We start from the raw sequence: 24,437 nt of genomic DNA, 5'->3' as shown, positions 1-24,437 counted from the left end.
ACAGGCTGTGTCATTCTGTTTTAGCAGAATTTAACGCACATTTAATTTTCTTAACCCATGTTAATCAGTTTTACAATATGCAAGACAATGGAGTAGTCCCCAAGAACCTGATATTGCACTATTTCTTTTGGCTACATTCCCAATGAAATCAACAGGGATTTTTGATTAAGTAAAGAGTGCTGGTTAGGATACAATAAAAGCATAGCATGGAACATTCACTGAAGGTAAAGTACATTTTTATCTTCATTCTCTGGAACTGAGCTCTTTCATTTTATATTGCAGTGCGATCTCTGCAAAACAAGTCCTAGTGCTCCATATCTCCTCATTCTTATCCTGTGCTAGAACTTCAAATTCTCACAAAATCTATTCAGTAAGTACACCAAATATTTACGAAATGTTTCATTAACTAGTATTTCTTTTACAAAGGAGTCCACAGGAAGCTTTAATTTTCAACACATGGAATATACAGCAGGGAAGAATGCCACATATTTAATTTTTAGGCATGACGAATATGTTACAAACGACTTAGAATGAAGTTTTATTTTAGATCTCGATACTGCCAAGAAGACAAAACCAGGAAAAATAGGCACATCAGTCAGTAATAAATATTTATTTGATCTATATTTTATCCTCAAAGAGAGTATTCCCATTTCTGCAGTCTGTTTTCAGACAGACTTTTGTATCTGTGTCATCAGTTAGAATAATACAAAAAATACATTTTCTGATCTCACTTAGAGGGGTCACTCCAGCAGTAGGTCCAGAAACTAAGGGTAGCCTGATGCCAAGAGGGAAGTCCTGCATAGCTGCCTTGTCCTCAGCCACGCATCCATACAAGCCACCTTGTTCAAGTGTTAACACAGCTCTGATGTGAGTCAGGTCAGGATCTGATCTCAACTTTTTTCCTCCCAGGTTACTTTTCCCTCAGGTCACTAGCTTACAGTACTGCTACATTGAAAACTTTTGCCAGCAAGAGAGATGGGACAGGAACGTATGCAAGAGAAGGCTGGGGTGGAAGAGAAAAGACCACATCTAGCATCAGCAGCATGTACTTCAGTCATCCAAGAGTGATTATAGACATTTCTGACTCTAAGATACTCCACGACGCTTCACAACCACATCATTAGATTCCTGTCTCAGTAATTGCTGTATTAATAGCTATTTAATCTTTAGCTCATGTGATCAAAAAAGGTTACTAGATTCTTATCATGCACAAAGTAGTTTTGTACTGCCAGAGACAAAAAAAGCAATTTCAGCACTTCTCTCAAAGCACAAGGAGTCGTTCAGTAACCACAGACTACAGCGGGATGTGCCGGACTCACGCACAGCCTATCTCCACTGCTCTGCAGGTAACAGAATAATCTCTGGGAGACCTTCCTGACCTGCAGCCCGCTGACCCACCTGACCTGCAGCCCGCTGACCCACCAAACCAGCTCCAGGTGCTGAATCCATAGGCATCAGGACTGAGACACATGGAAGTGTCTTTTTAAGTATGCATGTGCACACGTATAGGTATATATATGCTATAAAATAAGAGTTACGTAGCAATAGGTAACGGCTGTATTTCTGCAGTATGTCTGTATTTGCCTTACATGTGTATTTAAGGAATTATGGTCTCCTTATCAGTACAATTTTGTTATATAAAAGGATCTTTGTTGCTTGCATACATGTGCGTATATACAAAATACATATGCTATGTATCTGTACAGCATATCTGCACAGAGGTCTTCAGATCATATATATACACATCCATTATTTTTCTCCAAAATGTTACGAAAACACCTCATGATTTAGCAGAGAATAAAAGTCTTATCCAAAGCTTTTAAAACTCCAGTACAACACAATTATTTTGTGAAAAAATGGCTCTGAAATATTTATTTGTAATACTATAAAAATCAGACTTTTCTCTAATTTACTTTCCATAGAGCATAACTTACTGCCTAGAAAAAAACTACTACTTTAATGACATGATTTTAACTAAACAGATCACCAGTTTCAGACTAGAATTAGGATTATTCTATTACTTGCCCTAAAACTAGTATAGGAGTGAATTTATATTCACTGATATTTTGCTCAGCTTTCAAGGATTTAAGTTAAAACTACAGCCCAAGTCAGTCCTAAAATTCAGTAACTACTGACAAACTAGCAACTATCATAAGCAAAACCTGCCAAGAGTCCCTGTTTAAAACCATGCACATGTAAGCTCAGAAAAAATAACATGCTGTAGGTGGAAACAGGCTGCATAAAACGGCTCAAGAATTTATTAACTCAGCTTCTCTCACACAGTGCAAACAAATGCACCCCCATCTCCTTTCACCCCTCAAGAAAACCATTTTATTTGGCTTCCTCAGGTAGAAACAGCAAAAGCCAGCATAAAACCTTGCCACCCTCTCACATACACCAGTTTAAATCCTTTGGTGTGGCAGCTGTATGTCTTAAGACCCAGGAGAGCAGGCTTCACAGAATTTAATTACAGGTGGGAAACTGGAACAACTTTGTACAACAGGAAGCTATGTCACTCCTCAGTGACAGAACAGCAGAAGAGAAAACGACTTCGGATACCAGCACAAACTTCATTTCAGTTGCCAACGCAGAGTTCACACACTACAAAACCATGAGCAACCACCTCATCTCAGGTCTGGCTGCAGAGGCTGTTGATGACAGCAGTTACCAGCAGTTACCCTGGGAGGAAGTACCTTGGGCTCAGCCAATTTGGCAGTATCTACCTTATCTTAATTGTCTCTCAACTGTATGTTCCTCATTCAAGGCTGAGATTCCCATCTCTTTCTCACTGGATCACACCAAATTAGTTACCTCTTGTGACTGATCATTTTAGTGAAGACTGATAACAAAAAACACATTAATGACGAGTCTTCTAGGTGTTATTTGTTCAAAGTAACAAAATTTGTCCTGTCCACAAAACGACAATTTCCTTGACTTTCCTCTTAATGCTAGAGCATGCAATTAATTATCTCTTGCTACTCGCGCAACTTCTTTCCTGTTTCATGGCATTATCTTCCTGATTTTGCCGTGCTTCTCAGAGTAACCTGATCTTTTCTCTTCCTCTCTGCGTCCTTCTTTCCCCTCAGGCAAATGAAGAACTCCTGATTTTAAAAAGCTGCTATCTTACTATTTTTCTTATCTTTCATGCAAAATGGAATATTATGTATGTCCTTACTAGTCATGTATTTAAGGAATCTCTGCCTTCCTTCGGCTACCTTATCTCTCAGATGAGTTTCCTGGAAAATTGTATCTTTCAGATGTTTGAGTTTACTGAAGTCTACTTCCCTAAAATCTATCATTTCTGTTTTGCCAGTAGTCCTCCTAGGCCACCACTTTCTGATCACTGTTATCTATCTCACTTTCTGCCTGAACCGTCTCACTACACTTCCAAAAGCAAAAAAAATATTTTTGCTACCACTGTTTTTACAGCCCTCCCATGAGGTCGCATCTTACTTGGCTAGAATAACACCAGAAACAACTGGATTCAGCCTTCAGCTTCTTCATATCTCTTTAGTCTATGTATCATCAAATCTTTGGATATTATCAGAGCTTTCCTCCCATCTGACAAGACTAAGTACTCCCAGGAAGCTTTACTAAACAGCCCAAGATTACACTTGGCTTTTTTTTTTTTCCAAGCCAAGATCTTTCTTCTTTGCTGTCCTGTTTCTCACTCTCTTAGTTATTTGCCTGCTGATCTTTCCAAACCTTTCTAACTAAACTGGAATCTTACAACCATTAGGAAATGGTTCCAGTGGAGGCTTTAACCCTGAAAGATACTAACAAAAGAACCTCAAAATCAGGTTTTCTTAAAGAATAGCTTTAACTCAGTCTAAAAGAAATTGAGAAAAGAACAATTCAAATCATACATTATTGGAGATGCACTTTTGCACACAGAAAGGACAGGCAGAACAGATGTAACAGAATGGCAGAAACATAACCAAGAATCTCTTTCCAAAATATCTACCATTTAGAGTGTCAGTCTACCACCTGCCACTAAGGTGGGAGTAATTACACAGCTCCATTCTTCTGCTAGCACAGCATGTAATCACACCTTCTTGCAAAATTCCCGTCGAGGTAAATAGCTACATATTTTTATACCTTCTGAGGTTATATCAGAATAGACTGAATCTTTGAATTTCAGTTTAAGCAAAACAAGACATTTTCCCATCGCAAACTTCCACAAACATTTACATCAATATTTTCAAGAGCTCCCCAAGAGTTCTGGGATTTGGTTTTGGCATACAAAACTCAAAAAAACATTTGGTTTGCTTCACTAAAAGTTGAGGGGTCTTCAGCACCTCTGCAATCTCTAATTGCAGTATCTCTGAGATTATTTGCAAACATGAGGCTCAAGGTATAAAAAGCCTGATAAAAAGCATATACCACATTTCAGATCATATCTACTCAGAGAAAGTCATTAAACAAGCATGATTGATATGAGCTACTGGTGTCCCGATGTAGGAGGCAGATAAAAGTCCAGTGATTGTGAATCATTACATAGCCTTGGAAATCCCTTTTCCATTGCGCCAATAAGCATACTAAACAATCACTAACTGTTCCTATTTCTTAAGACAAATATTTAAAATGTAAGCTTAAAATACAAGCTTTTTGATTTCATCACAAAGTTTCTAATTATGCAAGCTAAATCTTTTTCTTTTTTTCTTTTAAACATACGTCTTCCGGTATGTCTTTTGTAAGACTTCCATTTCTTTTAGCCTTTATGCACATTGTAATAAGTACTTGACTACCGCTCATGTGGTCAAACCTATGTTAGTTTTCAGACAGCCATCTCAGGTATCCTAGCATCAGATATCTTAGCTCAGCTTGGGCACTTACACCTTAATTTAGGTTCATGAATAGTTTCATTTCAATTTTATAACTTGAGTTGAGTTCTGTGGTGCCACAGCCATGCTCATCATTCACTTAATGTAATCGGATCTCATTTGTGTCTACATAACCTGCCACCATACAGTCTTTCCAAGAATAACCGTGTACACTTACTGCAGGCCGTGAAAAGCAAACTTACCACCCTCTCTCCAACTTTGGTAAAAAATCACTGTTGGCTTTTCAGCAGTATCTATTGCAGCTCAGACTTCAGCAGTGCCACATCTCTGTCTGATCACGACATCATGTCTCCGCAGATCTTCCAGCTGGTCGAGAGTCTGACCACCAGGACTTGGAGCCAAATGCAGACAGCGTCTTAGTCACGGAAATTCCTCATACTCCTAAAACGTGAAAATACTTCTTAGACTTACCCAGCACTCAGTGGTGCATTTACTTTTCTCTTTACAAAGCTCAGATTTTCTGTATAAGCCATTGATCTTGCTAGCTTTTCTGTTTGTTTCAAGACTGTCCAAGCCTATGCATGCAAGAATCTGTTTTGAAACTCAAGGAGGCTAACACAGCTGGTTTTAACCATGTCAGTGCCAAGTCACATTCAAATGGATTTCCTTCTTCATGCACAAAACCAGCTATTTTTAAAAACTGTAAAACTGCACACATCTGGGAGTGCTTATAGTACTAGTAATCCCTATATAATATGCATTGTCATCACTAGTAGAAATTCCCCCTTCCTTGACCGTGGGCTCAAAGAACACTTCTTTTTGAAGCAGTTCTGGTTTATTTGGGCTTGATTTCAGATCTTAGGCCATTCTCTTATCACAGATTATTAGTAATGTTTCAGTTCCAGAAGTTTCTACCACATAACACGAAATCATTGTACCACGCCATAAATACTGAGACATGTATGCCACACTGTGTTCTTTATTATCCTACCTCTTTCAGATCTTGCAGGTTGCAACTCAAAATCCTGAAGGAACAAACTACAAACAGGAGATAGAGATAGTGAACACCCATGCTTCTTGATACATTTCTTGAACAACCTAGAAGAACTCCTTCTTCTCTGATGGGGGTACTTGGTCAGATGGCTACTTAATGGTTCAGTCCTCTTCAGAAAACAGCTTATGCCACCCCCATCCATTACATCTATCTTGGCCTTTTTGTTCCTTAAAAAAAATCCTACCAACGTCCTGGAACAGGAGTTTCTCTTTTCCTTCTGTGCTCTTTTTCTAGTCCCACTCTTACCAGATAAACAGCTTCATGCTATGCAGCAGCCCTCCCCTTTGTTAAGTATTGGCTGGTTTTGAGAGTTATTTGGCAAAACCACCAGGGAGCTGTTTCTATTTCAAAGAATTCTGCTAATTTCATTCCATTAAGAAAGTTTAAAGACAAGACTCAACAAATCTCTCGTCTTCACTGAGCTCCCATTCATCACATCTAGCTGCCATTATGGTTTCTATCCCTGGAGCCAGGAAACTTTGTTCACTGAGAAAACAACTGTGAAAACCTACTCCTTTCATGCAGTTTGCCTCACCTAGCCCCCATCTGCATGAGGAACTTCAATGGATGAAATTTTAGGATATTTTCCCTGTCACTTATTAAGCAGTTATTTATCATATTGGAATCCAAAACGAGTGTTATTTTAACCCTTATTTTTGCTTTCCAGCTTTCTTCTTCAAATTTCAGAGGGCAAATCTGCAGGCTCAAGTTATTTCGATTTTGGATAAATGTGTGTTTCTCAACCATAGCCTAATCTATTTCAACCAGTTAGAAGGGTTTACTTTGTGAGCAGCAAGGGCCAGCTGCTCCCTGAGGGAAGGCAAGCCCCAAGCTGAGGATGACCCAGGGCAGGCAGTGCTCTCGCTGGCTAAGGCACACCCCGCAACATCTGAACACAGTACGTAAAGTGGGGTACTTACTGGTAGCAGGGCCCTCTGAGAGTTCCAGACAAGGCAAAGTGATGACCCTGGTCCAGAGTCCATGCAGGCAGTTCGGCCAGGTGCAGAAGGAGATAGGACTGGAAACAAAGCTGTTACAACACACATCGAAAGTCAATCCAGAAAACAAAGACAAGACAGAAGAAAAGCAATGAAGTATATCTAAAGGCATCCGTCCAGGAGACAAGCTACGTACCACACAGGTCTAAGGTCCCACCAGGAGCTGGAGGCACACCTATGGTATAACTTGAGGCACACTTGAAGTCCTAAGCCTGAGCTGAAACGGGACTTCTGGGTCCATGGGCAGGGGTGTCAGCAGAGACCCCAGGTGAGGCTGGTCAGGGCCTTTAGGGACTATAGGTGCTCTCACAGTCCTGACATTTTACAGTTTCTATTTATTTCCTACATGTTTACTATTTGGATTTCATTTTTATCACATCTACTAACAGTTTTCCTTGCACAAAGGGTCACACGTCACAGCCAAACCTGTGTTATTGCTCTCCAGCTGCCTAGACCAGAACTAAAATTTTAGGATCACTCTTGCAGTTTTATTTGCTGCCTCTATTTTATATCCTTTCATTTCTCCAACAGCTGAATGTCTTTAATATCTGACACTTGTGACTATTAGCTCTACCCAAATTTATAAGAATGTTTTTTGTGTCCAGGTCACTTTTTCTTTCCTGTTTTGTCTTCCACAGAACGACTCAATAACTGAGTTTGGAGATTTTCCCCTTAATTTTTTAGTACTGCTAAAATATTGGAAACAGCTCTCAGACATGTTTTTTCTTGGGCTTGGTTTGGAAGACCTCTTCAAGATCTGGGTAGCCCAGTAACTTTCAGACTGTGATCTGCCATCCAAGCAAAGCTTGGCCAGGCAAGCTGATTGCCAGAAAAACACTCCATTTCTCCAGCTCCAGTCTTTACATTCACTTATTTCGATCATTTTGGAAAACAGGGTATTGAGACAAATTAATTATGATGTTTTTACTGAATCTTCTACTAGACTGACTTTCTTCAGAGCTCTTCATGGGCTGCAAACCCAGTAACACACATATTACAGATGTCCATCCTAACTAAGGCACAGTGCTTGCCCAGTCCCAGATCTTAACAGCTAATTTCTTCTAAGGCCTGTAGCTCCTTCATTTGCTTAGCGGGGTGATTTGGTCGCTCTCTGAGTTCAAATTTATTACCACAATTTGCTCCAGTTTAGTCCCACAAGAATACAGATCACCAGTTTGCTCTTGGAAACTGGATCCTAGAGCGCAGCCTCTTTTCACTAAGAAGTTGGCTGATATTTACGTATCTGTAAGTTGGCTCTATCATAAGTCACAAAGATGGGCTCGTAATACCTTTGTTCAATTAGGAATAAACGTATAAAGTAAAATGGCATGAATTAATTTATTTTATCACAGGCCCAAGTCTTATGGATTTTATGCCAAACCAGCGTTCCCTTTTTAATTTATGACAATTTCCCGACTTCTCTTTCATCTCTTTCTCTGTCTCACTCTTAGTCAATTCAGGAAACCACATATCTAGGTCAACTTCTCGAATACACCTTCGACTTGCACTTAAGTCCCAGGTTTAGGTGTACCGTCACATAAGAATTTAAGCCATTCCTTATATATCTCCAACATTCATGTTTGCAAACAAAAACATCAGCAAAGTTCCACCTGACTCACTGCAATGATTTAGTAATAAATAAAGACAGCAATCACACAACTTGGGTTACATAGTTATGAATCTGTTCATAAGGCCCAGACTAACATTTTAATATGAATTTCCACAATTGATGTTCATAGTATACTACACTCAAAAGTGAAAACCCGAGCTGCGCTTGCAACTTCATGGGTGTCACTATCCCAGGCAATTCATGCCTTTAAACATTCTTTTCCACAGGCATCTGAGAAGCTTCATGACTCCTCCCTCCCAAACAAATCTCCAGTGCAAGTCGGTTAAAAAAAAGGATCTCAGTTATCTTCTGGGTGCTACAAAACCACCATGAGTACTGCCTAGCAGGCATAATTTAACACATTAATGCATTTTACTCACGGATTTATTTACTTTACAAAGACAGTCACAGTTTCCTGCATCGGTAAAACCAGGAGATGCTTGTCCAAAGGGACAACCTAACAGGAGCAAACGGAAAAAGAGGCGGTCAAGGATGCAACTCCTTGTACCTGTTTCGCGTGCAAGGCTGACACTCGAGCGAGGACGCCGGGGCAGAGGCGCTGTGCCCGAGCCAGGAGCAGGCGTGACCCGGGGGCAGGTCCGGGCTGCCCTCACCTCACTTTTGTCGGCCCAGACAGCCCCTTCTCGCCCGCCCGCGTTTCCCCGCTGCGCACCCTTCGCTCCCGCCCCTCTCCGCACCCCCGCGGCGCAGCCCCCCCTTACCCCGGGCGCAGCCGCAGGCAGGCGGCGCCGGCAGGAGCCGCTCCCGGCCGCGCTCCAGTTCCCGCGGCGGCCAGCGGAGGGCGCGCGCCCCGCTTCCCGCCCGCCCGGCCGCCGCGGCGGGCGCGCAGGCCCGCGCAGCCGGCGCGCAGGCGGTGGGCTGTCCGCGCCCGGCCCCGCTGCGGCGGCCCCAGCCTCGTCCCGCCGGCCCAGCCGCCGCCGCGGGGGAGAAGGGGTCGAGGGAGGCGCCGTGTGTCGTCGTCGTCCCCCCCGCCCCGGGGCGCCGAGGAGAGGGGCTGGGAGTGCGGCTGGCTGCCCGAGGGGCTGGGAGCCGCTGGCCTCCGCCTGGGCGGCTCGGCGCTCAGTTCAGGCAGAGCGTCCTTCGCGGCATCGGGATAACGCTTTTCCTTTTTTTTTTTTTTTCCCTTCCCTCCCCCCTCCTTTTTTTTTTTTTTTGAACAAAAATACTCCTGTAGTTGATTTGGTAATTTAACGGCATATGATTTAAATCAATATAAAATTCAAATACTTTTGTGCCACCTGTTGGATTTTGCCACTAATTACATGTAACTGGAAGCTCTCTTCTGTATTCAGTCTGGGGAGTATTTCCCGTAAAGGCACTGTGTGCACTTACGAGAATACCACTTTGTTTGCTGTTTAGAGATATTTTCTCTCTGGGCAGGTAGATAGAGCTGTTTTTTCCTCATAAAAATCTGATCTCTAAATTATAGACAGCATTCCATGAAGGCACAGTATGATGCGGCGCTGGAGTCAGAGCTGTTGCGATAACGCAATAATTATTTGGAAAGGTTTTTAACAGAGAAACTCCAATCTGAAGGCCCAGGAGGTGGAAATGACCGGTTGTAGGCACACAAAACCATAAACGCACCTGACAGTATCCATGGGCCGGGAAACAGGAGGAGAATACCATGGCTGCGCTTTCCTCGTGCCTGTGAATAGCCAAGCAAGTACCAGCACTACTGCTCAGACTATCAATCATGGGCGGTCATACAACACAAAGCATGCCAAATGTTAAGACAGTTGAGACTCTTTCAAAAAATAATTTTGTTCGACCCTTCTTCAGTAGCTCTCAAAGTCATAATGTCAGGACACATTTTACTGTGTGAGAGTAACCTGGTTTTATTTCGTATTACAGTGGCTGGATTTATTTATTATGTAGTAATATTATTTTAGAACGCCCAGGTGTAAATGAACTGCAAATAAAACCATGTTCCTATAGGAATCTGAAAATTAACCAATGATTTTATCTGGATTTCACTAGAACAGATAATAAGCTGTGTGTTGTCAGGTGTCTTGTTACTCCTTCTCTACATGTAATCACACTGCAGGTTCCTTACTGTTCTTTGGGATCAGGAGGTGTAGAAGCATGTACAGAAATGCAAGTGCATGGGGAAGGAGTGGCCCGCTCTTTCTTCGTCCCAGCTGTAACTGCTAAACTGAATGTGGGAGGTCTCCATGATGCCACTTTCATGCAGTGATGGGTGAAAGGCCCATCTCTGCTTCTCATGAAATGTTGGGAGACTGTCATCCCTTCAAGGGATGGGAAGGGACACCAGATCCCAGAAGTGTTCTTCCATGGCAACACCAGAAATTACTAAACCCCCAAAATTGCTTTAATTTGCCTCCATTTACATCTTCTTACATTATTTTACCATTTTTAAACAGAAAGTACACAGGACCAGTAATGTATAAAATTGGGAGTTGGTGGTGTTTTGTTTTGCAAACAAATACAGCCACCTTTTTGGTACATATGTTTGCACAGTGTATTCTACTTTTATGTTAAAATACAAGTTTAAAAAGACATGAGCTACTGTTAATGAAAATATACACATTTTCTAAACTGTGCTTTTTAACCCAAAGCTGACAAAAGACTTAAGTACAAAATTAAACTACAAAATTAATAAACCATATCAGGCAAATAGCATGTACGATGCAGTATTTCAGTGCTGACATCTGTCAATCTGATTTGCAGAAGACTTTAATGATAAGTTTAGCTGAGTCTTCTATTAGCAAATAGTATCTTTAAACTGACTCCATTGACCCTGATTTTATCTACTTTGGATTTTGTGATAACCTTGCTTCAAAATCTTCCCTAGTTTTATGAGGACAATTTTCCACTGTTTGAAGAGTCATAAGCAGCCACAAAACACTCAAGATGACAGAAAAACACACTAAGTAAAAGAAAAGTGTTTACACACCAGTATTTTGCTCTTGGCAAGTCCATAAGTGATTTCAGAAGATGCAAGTCAGTGCACATTACATATTACACATTGTCTTTTTAGACCAGTCCGTAGGCAACATGAGCACGTCCTGGGGCCCCAACACAATGGCTGGTTTTTGTTCAGTTTCTAAAGACTCCTAAATAACATCTCAGGCTTTAGTTCCTAATGTGGTAAAAAAAATGTGATGGCTTGGAGTAGACTGAAACCCAACTATTTAAAAAATGCACAACTGACTGCTCTGCTTTCATTCCCATCAACTTCCCTCTCATGTGGATTATATTAATTTTTTGTTGTAAATTTATTGCTACATATTCAATTAAGCCAAGTAGCAGGGAAAACAGAATCTTACACCATCTGAGATCTTTCCTGCAGGAGGAAAAAGACACAGTTCCCATTGAGCTAGTACTTTTAAAAACAACTGTAAATAAGTTGATGAAATCTCTGGTACAGTGGAATTTAAAATGTAAGGAGCCTTTCTTAGAGTGGAGGAGTCAGTAAAAATTTAGTCATTGTAAGCTAAAATCCAAAAAGGAGTACATCAATTAAGGAGGAAAAATGATTTTTCTAATCCTCTTTCTTAGCAAACCTGGGTAGACTTCTTTGATGCAGACAAGCTCTGGAGGAAAAGGTTTGGCTTGCTATGGATACCAGTCCTTTCATTGAATGGAGGAAGAACTATAGAAGATCTAAAAGGGACACTCCACAATGATGTCAGAGACCTGCAGAAGTCATGACACATATCATGTCTCAGCTGCATGAAGTCACAAGGAACGCAGATACAAACATTCGCTGTAGAGGCCGTTGGATCCCTGCCTGGAAAGGAGGGAGGGAGGGAGGGAGGGAGGGAGACCTTTGATCGGTGGCTGAGCTCTTTGCAATTTGAATTGTAGAATGAGGCAGCCCCTTCCAGTGACAAACATGCCTGGAGGTGAGCCCAGAGAAGGAAATCCTGCATGGAGGGAGGTAGAAGGGAGGAAAGAAGGAAGGTTTAAAGTTCTCCTTCAACCAGGAGAACCATATGGCTAAATCTAGGAAGCCATCTTAGTTAGAAAATGTTGCCCTTAACCTCTTCTTCCTGGCAAAGAGTTTAACACTACCTACGTTGTGACTTTCATCAAAAGGCATCCTTTTCAACTCTCCCATGATTTTCATTGCTAATGATTTCTCAGCTTACAAGTTAATTTTAGTTTTAATGCCTTTATTTTACAGGCCACTCAGAAGGGAGCCAAGCTCCTTTTTTACATTCCTCTGCATTTCAAAAGCCCTATGGTTTTCTTTTCTCCTTTTCCATACATTCCTTCAAATTACTCCAGGAGCAACAATTTTGTTAACTGATCTCTGTGATGCCTTGCTTAATCTATGCTCTTCCTTAGTTCTAAAGTGCACATAAAATATAGGCTAACTATGGGGTCAAAGGGGTTGAACACATTAAAACTCATATTTATCTCTTGGAATAGCAAGAGTTACGTCTACAGTTCACGCTCCATTTTTCCTGAAAAAAGGTTCTGCATTGACTCCAAACAGGCTATAAAATATTTTCTGTAGATGTGGAAATACACTAGTGTAGGCAGAGTCTGAAGAAATGTGCACAGACCATGTAGAAATGCATGGGATATAGTTTTCCTGGTTCATAAGGTATACATTTTAGGTGACGATCTATTTCAATAACTGTGGGAGTAAACCTGACTTTAAAAACTGCATCCATCTTCCTAGACAAAAGAAAAGATCAACTTCCCAGAAACTTTTGTCACGGAGTCAATTCTTACACAATGACATGTAATGCTAAATAAATCATTTTTTGAATTACAAATTGCGAATCCATCACTCTGGACAAATGTTATTCATCTGAGGGGTAAAAAAAGGATGACCTAAGAATAATTGTCTACAAGTATTCAAAAGAGGACCTGATTTGTCACTCCCCTTTTGGAGTGCCAGTGCTAAAGTTGTTGCCAGCTTTTAAAATCTCTCCTTTGACTTTCAAGTAATGTGTGTGTGGTTAAAAGCCAATTAGAGAACAGTGGTATGATTTGGTGATGCAAGGCAAGTGGCACAGTTTAAAGTGTCATTAAAAATCTACTCTCTATAGACTTAGATAAGGCCTTTCTTTCCTTTAGTCATGCTTGGACGACCTATTCAGTGCAGTTACCAGACTGATATTAACAAGAATTAATGTGTAAAAGCAATGCCCTCATTTTGCATTTTCTAACACAATCTCTTCAAGGTAAGGTTTGTTTTTTTTTCAGCTGCTTAAAAAGTGCAATGACCGACTATATGTCCAAGCAAAAGGAACTGTTCTCTCTGGCCAAACAATGTGACCTCATCCTCCATCACTGCCCAAACTAGCTGTAAGCCGAATGTCGTATTCCTCCCTCCAGTTCACACTAGCAGGACTTATCTACAAGCGTCAGCAGGAAACAGTCGATTTACCTGATAAATCATGAAACAATATTTTTGTGATGTAAAGAAACTTTGGACTCTGCCAACGTGCCAATCAATATGTATGTATGATGAATCATCAAACAAGCATTCGAGGGCATGGGGAAAAAATAAATCTAGGTTTGGCCCACATGCCAATCAATCAGAGATTGCCTGAAGAATCATGAAAGATATTCAGAGACAAGCAAAAAATTTCTGGGCTCTGCCAGGGTGCTGGGCCAATCCATCACGGTGCGGCTGATGAATCATGAAACGCGCTCTGCAGCGTGTCAGCGCACATACGCAGCTGGCACAGCTCTCATCACCCTGGGTTTGTCTCGCAGTTAAATTGACTGAAGGTGAGTTATAGGACTGTTGTTTCTCCGACCTACTGACCTCCGCAACCAGCCACTCTTAAATCCTCTTGCCCTGCCCTTCGTTAAAAGTGGAGATTCAAGACAAAGGTTCAACATGAGAGCGAACATGGTTTCGATGTCAGATGGGTTGTTAACATGCTGCTGAAAGCTGTTGAACACGTATTTTGACAACAGAACAGACACCTACAAGACTGGTATTCTCTTCAAAGTTTTCCATGTTATTTACATGGAAATGTAATATAATACATAATAAATATGTAATATAACATATAATAATAAAAGAAAAAAAATCCCAAATCATAAAAAGTAAATCTGGAATTCAGGTCACTGTCTCATCAGCAATCTTTTTACCTAAGCAACTCCTAGCTCTACTGTGATTCATTACACCGGGGGAAGGTGGGGGGGCACCATGGCAGTGTTGTTATTTTTGTTCTCCTGTCCCAGTCAAAATTGTTCAGCACAAAATATTTCTCCTATGGAACAACTCAACTTTTTACAACTTACATCAAAATCATCTGGATGAAATTAACATTGTCTGCCAATCTATTCTCTTTTGTCTTTGTGATCAGCTCTCATTGCAAATATTCTACTAGTATGCTGCAAAACATTTTCCCTGATTGCATGAATGCTCATCTTGTGTGACATTTTCTAGTTGACACAAGATTTTTGAGTTAAAAAGTGTACGTTTGAAAAACAACTTTTTTACCAAATCCCAACTCTTGTAGAGTTTGAGTACTCATTGTGTCCCTCTACCTAATGTTATTTTAGGGTACATTTTTCTAGACAAAGGCAGAACTTACCACCAGCAGGAACGGCAATTGCATAAATGACAGTGACAGTCACTTTTTTTAAAAAAAATAAAAGCAAAGAAAGAGCCCATTCTCACACCACATTTTTCCAGCTATGGTCAGCAAGGCTATGTGATGAATTGGCGAATAGCTCTTGCAGGTACTCCAGCAGCAGGTATTCCAGTTTTGTATGAATGTAGTCTGTTTACTGAAAATCCAATCTGGGTCCTGATTCCCCGTGAATGTGCTCTCCCGTTCCTTATGGACTCTCTAACGTCATCATCATTTCATTAAACAGGTTTCTCGAACTTTCCTAATGACGCTTCAGCATTCATGCAGCATAACATAGAGGAGCCTATTGCATGAGTTTCTTAATACAGAGTTCAGAAACATCCTAAGCTGTGAGAAATTTAGCTAAAACATGTTGTTCTGACATATATAACATTATAACCGATTTGACAGAAAGAAGTTTGGTTCCTTATGCTAGCAGACAGGAAATCCATTACTAATTTCGTAGGAGTAGATAAAGAAAAAAGGATGTTTTGCAATAAAAAACTGAATTGTTGTTATCAACTAAGGAAAAATTCAATTTGACATTTTTTGTAACTTCTGTTACTTCTTAGTACCCACTAATAATTTATTTTCTTTTTCTAATGGTTATTAGCATTCTTATTATTATTCAGAACTTGAAATCTATGATGGCAACAGGACAACAAGCAGTTTAAGTTGCAAAATGTACTGTTTACAAAAGATTGCACCTTAGATGTAAGTTGGTAACTACAGTCAGTTTCTTTTGATGTCAAGATTATGGTAAGCATGCTGCAAGATTACATCGATGAATATTATGCTACTATCGGAGGAGGTGCCAGGAAAAGATCATAAGTTCTGAAAAAAATATGCCTGTATATATATGCACGTTCATGTGTATTCTGAAAAGAAGTGTAGATATGTCAGAGATACAATTTTTTAAGAAATCAAAGGCCGGCTGATATTTTTCATCCCTCTTCTTAATAATTAAGTCTTTGTCACCATTAAGAGCTCCCTCTCAAAAACTTGCACATATAGTCCTGTCTCAAGTTAAAAACATGTTGGTAGGAACAAATAATGCTGGATAATAAATAATGATGGAGAAGCCACACAAAAATATTACTTTTGAGTCTTCAGTTTGAAGACTTCTTTTCACTTTTTGGTAAAGTGCATTAAACAAATATTGTTCTCCCATCCTATGCTGAGAATATTGGCTAGATGATCAGATGACGTAAATCATCAGGGCTATGCCAGTTGACATTGTCAAAGAATACAACCATTTATATTCATTATTTTAAAGACCAAGTACTTTTCCTACTGTGGTCAGTAAATGTCCATCTCCCTATTTCAAGGTGAGGTGTGCCACATTGTCAGCCTTGTTTACTTATGCTTCACTGAGTTAGGCTGAAGAGGATGCAGAAAAAAATGACTGTATAATATTTGTGAAATAAAGACCTAGTCCAGTTCTCTCCAGGATGGAAATATGCATTACCCTTTAAAGACGTCTGCCAACTCAGAAACATGCTGATTTGCCAGACACTGCTTGTTAGAGCCACCTCTAAGAAACAAACAATAAAGCTTGGAAAAGAGAGTCCTTCCCAAAACCAAAATTTGCAAGGCTTGTTGTATACAGATGCTGTTTTATTCCAGCAAATGTGTGCCAGATATGCACAGCTGTCTTTCTGTCACTTTTGATCCACCTCAGTATGTCTCCCCTGCTAGTTCTGTCTGTACATTGTTGAATGTGTTAGAAGGCAAAAAGTTCATTTCTCATTTCAAAACTTTCACTTCTCTAATATCACTCTGCCTCATATTTCTGTGGGGTTTCTATGTCTCTATGATGTGGAAGCCACATACGGATGAGGAGATATTCAAACACCAATCAGATATAAAAGCTCATATCTGAGTTCCCAATGAAATTAAATAAAAGCCTTAAACAATAATAAGGTGGAGGTGCTAGTCTCTCCTCCAAAAAAGCCAAACACTGATATTTTTCACTTAACTGCCGGAAGCTTATGATTTAAAGGCTTGTTTTCTCAGCTGATAGCCCCAAGCTGTGCCCAGTTTCTCTGCAGACAAAAGGATAAGAGAGATGGTGACAAGCACACACCCCTTTTATGAATCAGAGAAACAGTGCTCTTCTTGTTCCCTAGGCACCAGCCAGTTGAAACCTGAGCCTCAGTTTTACAGCTTAGCACTTACCAGCTGGCTTTCACGTGAAAGGCTTTTAAAATATATACATCTACACACACACACACACACACACACACAGAGTAAGATATTTTTTATTCTGATGACAGTTACAGAAATATAGAAAAAAAATGAGTTCTAAATCATGTTTCATGTTGCAACTGAGGCTCTTTGTATCTCCTCCTGTGCACCTTGGACAGGGGGAACAGATTGTGCCTCTCCTCTTTTCATCAATCTTTTATGTATTTGAAGGCTAATGTCATATCCCCCTTCAGACATTTTTTCTTTAGGATAAATTACTCCAGGTTGTTCAACTTCTCCTCATAGCTGATATTTCTGAGTGGCCCAGGCTGGATAGCTTGCTCTTGGTAATACTTGGAGTGTGTTCATAGAACAGAAGGTTTACTTACATATCTTGGCATGGTGCTTCCATGTTTTATCATCTCAGTGAGATGTTTGCCTTTCTTTGCAACAGCTTGACATTGCTTCCTAACCAGTTCATCCGATTTGCTGCTCCCACAACTAGTCCAACTCTACCCTTGGTAGAATGGATGAATTCTTTAAGTACCTCCACATTCAGCCCAGGCTGAAACAGGAGAGTGTGATACATTGAGTTTTCTCTGTTTTCTGGATTTATTTGGGCAAAAGAATGCAAGAGTTCCTCTAACTTTGTAGACATATGTATCTATCTGAATTAGTCATCCAATGTCCCTTTGTAGTTAATGGTAATAAAAAGAAACAGGCAATTCTGTGGTACAATTCATCTCGTTCTGCTATACACATCTCAAGTAGGTCAAATGAATCACCCACTATCTGACTCAAAAGTCAGGAATGTGAACAAGGAAAACTGGGAAACAGAGGAAAACAAGTTTATCAGAGCGGATGGACAAAACATTGAGAAAAATAAGAAAGTGTTAAGGAAAAAACAAGAAGGAAGAAAGTGGATATAAATTATGAAGGCTTCATTGGTCTTTTAGAAATAGCTGCTAAGATCAAGCAAACAAAGAGTATATTTGAGTATCGAATGGAGAAAATCCAAAGTGAAAATAAGTTACAAAAAATGTATAATACAGATTCTGTATGTATTGAGAACTGAACAACTCACATGGAGAACTTCTCAAGTACTTCTTTACTGTTGAGAAGTAGTACTTTCTGTTAAGGAGTATAGCATGCCTACTGGAAGAAGAAATTGTTTTGTCATGAAAGATGCAGGAAAAAGAAATAAAGAATGTATGCATGTAGGAAGAAAAATTTGAGGATTTCTGGGCTAAATACCCAGTGTGAGAAAGTGTGAGAAAGAAACAATAGTATTAAATGGAGGAGAAAGTGGTGTGATTCAATTGGAAATAAATCAGAATAAAGGGAAAAGCAAAGAGGAAGAGACGTCTAGAGGAGGAAAGGCAAACACAAAGCCATGGACTGAATCGTAGGTTATAGAAAAGTCAGTCAAATAAGGTTGAATTAGTTTTATGTACCTACAGGAAAAAAACATACTGGAAAAGCATTACATGCAATTACACTGAAAATGTGTTCTTGCAAGTCACTTCTATTTTCTATGTGAAAAAACAAGAAGGAAATGTATTACAGGAACACTTTTGTACTTGTTCATCTTGGAATATCACAGAAGAAAATTTTACTTCATAATGTATCTTTTGCAAGATGTGTTAAGCAAATATTTTAAGTGTTCCTTACTCAAACTAGTCCTTTAGTAGATTGAAACAGTAGAAAAGTATATGAAACCATTGTAAAAATTGTTTTGTGTTCTATGCTTTTATTACTTTAAACATCTTACCTGGAGGTTTTTCTATATTCATCTCACACACAGAAGAAATTGGCCCAAGAAAAGAAACATTCCTGGATAATGGGAAGCAACATGTGTGTATTTCTAAAAACAGAGAAACTCTTTGAACGTCTTCCAAAAAATCCAAGTATATGCACACTTTCTTCCAGCTAAAAGGAAAGCTAACACTAGCTGTCTTCTTACACGTTGCTTTATTTTATCTTATGTGTTTACATAACTCCTGCTTATATCCTGCAGTTGATCACTAAGCACAGTTTTGGCTGGGTGCTCTTTTGCCCCCATCCTTGGTGGATCTTAGGGAGCAATTGTCTCAGAGGAGGGGGAAGAAATTTTTTCAGGTAATCCTGCCAGATGGTAAATGGGCATCCCTCATTATAACATATCTTAATCCTACCATCTTCTATCCTGTCTTCTGATTCAGCCCAGGAAGAAAGAAAGGAATAAGGATGAGGGCAGTACTTTCCACCCTGTTCGCCTCTTGATATTGCTCACATTTGAAGAAGTAATAAGGAATTGTTTAACAAGGAGACTGTAATTACTAAAAAGAGCTAGAAAGCAACTACTGCTGTTTTCTCCTTTGCTTCAGCAGTCATTTCACACTCAGTCTCATGGCCAGTGAAAGTGAATGACTCTTAGAAAGAGAATTAATGCCAAATGTTACCTTCTGGCAATAAGACCCTTCTCCAATGAAATAATTTAAATTGTCCTCATATTAACTGGTAAAATGTAACACAGTGGCATAGTTTAACGAAAGAAATGTTGTACCATTGGAAGTAACTGCTTCTCAGAAGCAAGCTTAGAAATATCCAAAGAAAGGGGAGTTCCTTTAACCTAAATAAAGCATGAAATTGAACAAGAAGCAAATTCAGCAGTTCCAATAAGAACGGACAGTAAGGGGGCGGATGATGGCAGTTATGCTTATATGTCTCCAAAACTTAATCTTATGGTCAAACTCAGGGTCCCACCAAGAGATATTTAGGATGCAAATATTCCTTAGAAACACTTCAGAGAATCAAGACAGTAGTAGAAACATTATTATGAAGCAAAATATGTCATTCATGGGACAGACAGCCTTAGAAATATCAGAGTCTACTTTTCTCTTCATGCCACCTACTATTTCAGCCGGAGATGTCTTACAAATGAGAAAGGCATCCAAAGACAAAGGCCTTGAAATGGCTCACTTTTACCTCCTCATTTTGGCCATATTTATATAACTTCAAGAATTGGCAATGCAGAAAAAGCAATGCTAATGGAAAGGAACTTGTACGTATCACGTACATTGACAGTCGTGGTTGGAAATTAGGAAGGTACTGAGGAAAGGCGAGAGGGAATTTGAAGGGTGAATGAGCAGCATTTCACAAACAAATGAAGTCAGTGATGTCAAACGGGTCAACCACATGTGGTTTTTTAGATTGTAGGACAGCCATCTTATATTTTTATTTAAAAGGCACATGTAATTGTACAGAATGTGCCAGAATAAAGAAGTAAATATCACTCGTACTGTGTGTAAAACCAGTTTCTCCTTGGAAACCACCTTAGATCTGCGAAATGTATAGAAATACCCTGTTTTGTCTTCAACAGCAGACTCAACTGGAACCTAACCTGTTATATAGAAATAGACCGAAGCCTACAAAGGCATCCATCTTTCTAGCTGAGTTCTGCCTGGTAAGTTGCTCTGTGTTTTGATTTTCAGAAACACCCACATACTCATTTCTCCTCTAAATAGAGGATGAGAGAACAAATGGGCTATGCGTCACTGGAGGAGTCAACACAGTTGTGTTCCCCTGTCCTGAAATAAATCACCTTATAAAGCTGAACCTCTTCACAGAGGACTTTCTGTCAGCTCTCCTAGTTAAAAGAGAGGCTAACAGATATTGCAGGCATTCAGACAGTCTCACTGAGAGAAAAAGCCGTCTCTGATGATGTCCAGTCACAATATAATTTACTATTTTGTTTGTTTATTGCAAATTATTTATATAATTTTACTTTAATTTACTTAGATGAACTCAGAAATATAATTCAAAGCAATATGGTCCTATATGTTTCCTCCAAGTGTGAATGAAGCCTACTGTACTAATTCAGAAATCATATATAAGAGCTTGTATGAGCAAATACACCATTTTTGTACTTCTGTTCGGGAGATGAATCCTTTAAAAATCTAGTGTCCTTCTAATACCGGTAGGCAACTCTCACACTTCCTAGAGTTTCAGTCATAGCCTAGGAAAAAAAAAATCTATCACCAATATTAGCATGGGAATTGACTGGCAGGTGGCATTGCTAAGACAGAAAAAAAAGCAGCCAGGTGTTTTGGAGAGAATGAAACACAAGAAGCACTTCCGTATGTACTCTTTGGCTTCAGTACATAGCCAGAATAGTTACCTGAAATGGTCCTCAGAGGTAAGTTGTAAGTGGTTCAGCAGCAGGTTTTATCGCGCCTCAACAATAAGAACTGAAAAGTAGGTGACTTCACTCTTACTACAGTTTTTGGGAGAGCTTAGCTCACGATAATCTAGCGAAATTATGTTTCATTGGTGAGCACCTAACTGGGATACATTGTGAATTAAAACTCAACCCTGTGTTATGGTTGATTTGGAGTTTTGACTTTCCATTCCTTTACGGTTATGCCAGGCAGTTGAATAAATTATGCCAGTTTGTTAAGTCCTGTGGAAGCAATGAATTAACAACCAGAATATATTACCTTCACAGCAAAGATTACTGTCTATTTCTTCATCTTGTCATATCAAATGCTTGGGAAGCTAAACATTTCTCAGTATAGTTATGCAGTTTTACATCCTGGTATCCATGTTTTGGTCCCAAAGTGAAGTACTGCAGCACCTGCTTATTGATTTCAAGTTTCCTTGTCATTCTTATATTCTTCAATATATTTTTTTTGTTTGCAAGTAGTTTCAGATGTGTTTATTCTCTAGGTCAGGTTTTCACATTCTTATATACTAACTTTTCCTGGTTTCCTGATTGTTTTTTTTAATTACAAGTGCTAAATAACTCTATCTGAAGACTCTATCTCCACGTCTTTGTTTTGCTGCTTTTCCTCTTTCACAAAGCTCTTTAATAGATTCCAGTGATGCAGTAATGTGAAGCCATGAGCTTGTCATTTCTGCCCATTAAATCTTTGATCACCCGCTTCTGTCTTCTGGTCAAACACACCTTTTGTCCCAGTAATACAATCTGTTCAAGAGGGACATCATGGAGTATTCCTTCCAGGTGGGAAGCGTACTCAGCTAAATGAAAGAGCAGAGCATGAGCACCAGCTTTCCTTCAATCCCAGTCTTACCCACCCACCAGCATGGACAGCTGGCAGCAGCTCTTTCACTGATTTTCCTCTGTGCCACAAACCTGCTATCAGGTCGCCCAGTTCAAAATGCAGAAGGTAGCACCAACCCCTTCTAGAAACAGTTTAATGTACCAAACATGCACTTAAAAGTTGGATTCCGGTTTTAACGACTTTTCTGGTTGCTGTTGTTGGCTGGTTACTTGAATAAAATATTCTCCAAACATGATAAGTATTTTGCAGCTAAAAATAAACATTACAATCCTTCTTCCCTTGAGATGAGGATAATTTGTACACTAAGATGACCAGAATCGTTTAGATAAAACAAACATGTCAGATCAGACCAATGTTCAGTTTAACCCAGTAGATGCTGACAACAGCCAATGGTGTATTCCTAGCCAAGAGTGCAAGTACAGGACAAGCAAAGTGGGATTTAACAGTCTCTTCCATAAAATTGTCCAAAGACCGTTCAAACCATGTGAACTTTTAGCATCCACAATGTTCTGTATCAGGGAATTCCACACTTTAATTCTGTGTTATGAGAACAACAACCTCGTTGTCTACTTTGCACTTACTGTTTGGTAGTTTTTACTCCTGGATCTTGTAGAGAACAAAAATAGAGGGCAGATAGTTCCCCTTCTATCCTTTTAATGGCACCATGATTTAGTAGACGTCTTGTGTACCCTCTCAGCCATCTCTCTAGTTTGCTCTGTGGTTCCTGCATGGCTCAGAAACCACCCTAGCATTTCGATTGTCCTTCTTGCCCTTGTCTGAGCCTTTTGCATTTCTATCATTTTACTTTTGAAATGGAGAGACCAGAAATACACAGGGTGTTCAAGCTGTACATGCCTCAGGGATTCATCACCATCAGGTGGTGGCAAAATAATGTTAGTTTTCTCTTCTATTTTATATTACTTTCCTCAGAATCCCTAACACTCAATTTCCTTTGTTGGTTTTTTTTTTTTTTGGTCTGCTGCTGGATGAACATATTACATCCATGTTTTCAGAGCTATTCATCAGACCCCCAATATCTTGTTTCTGGGTAGTAATGGTCAACTCATGATGCAAGCAACATTAGGATTTTTGTCCCATGTACAATATTTTACATTCATCTATTGTAATTAGCACCTCCATTTGTCTAGTAATTCAGTATTGTGACGTACTTCTGCACCTCTTTTACAGCTGACTTTGAGTTCCACTGCCATAAATTACCATCAGCAAACTGTCACCAAAGTGTGACCATTTCTAGATCAGTTGAACGGCATAAACCAGACCTCAGTTGTACTTCTGTTCATTCCTAAATCATCAAGTGATCCACAGAAAGTGTGAAATTAAATAAGGTATTTCTTTGTTTGTTTATCCTTATTCTTACTGTGTATGTATAGCTTTAAGGAGGTAAGTTGTCAAATGATGTGTAAGCAGACATTGAGAAGCTCAATCTTCATTCTGTTGTGCCTGTTCTGCAGGCATCTCACTTTGGTCTGGGAGGTGAAAAAATAAAGAAGATACATACAGTGAAGCAACTAACAAGGTTCAGAAACCAGTGTGGGAGGTAGAGAGCATGAGGTAACGGCTTAGAGGGCTGGGAGACTGAAATAGAGGTAAACCTGAGCACAGCCTGGAACTGCGAGGATGAACAGAGAGAGCTTCAATATCAGAAAGTGGCAAAGGGCAAGTGGGGAACAAAAAGGAAACTGAAAGGAAATAAAGAGGCAGAGAGATTCTCCAGAAAGATACTCGATACCAAGGGACGGAACGGAAAATCACCCTCCAGGAGTAGAAGTAAACACAGGTAAGGAAAGGAGGAATTCATTTAAAGGAGCACTATCACCAGCATTTGCACTTAAAACTGTAAAGAATGTCATTTTGTTTTCCAAATAAGACAACTTGAGAGAACAGTAGAGTCCTACCTGGTATAAAATCACCAGTTCTTCCATTTGCCATTACAGCCTAAGACAGAAATCTCACATCTGCTGGCACTGCTTTAGTAGAAACTACAGAACAAATGTATGTGTAGCTTAACAGTACTTTAAGAGTTGCAAAAATAATCTGCAAGTAAACAGCCTGTAAAAGAAAATGGTTACAATCTTTCCTAAATGGCCTCCAAAGGGAATTGCCCATGTTGCGTGCTGTCTAGGCAGTG

This window comes from Tauraco erythrolophus, chromosome 3 (assembly GCF_009769465.1).
Source record: "Tauraco erythrolophus isolate bTauEry1 chromosome 3, bTauEry1.pri, whole genome shotgun sequence".
NCBI classification, from domain to species: domain Eukaryota; kingdom Metazoa; phylum Chordata; class Aves; order Musophagiformes; family Musophagidae; genus Tauraco; species Tauraco erythrolophus.
The sequence above is the reverse complement of the archived record's forward strand: the minus strand, read 5'-3'. Positions refer to the sequence as shown.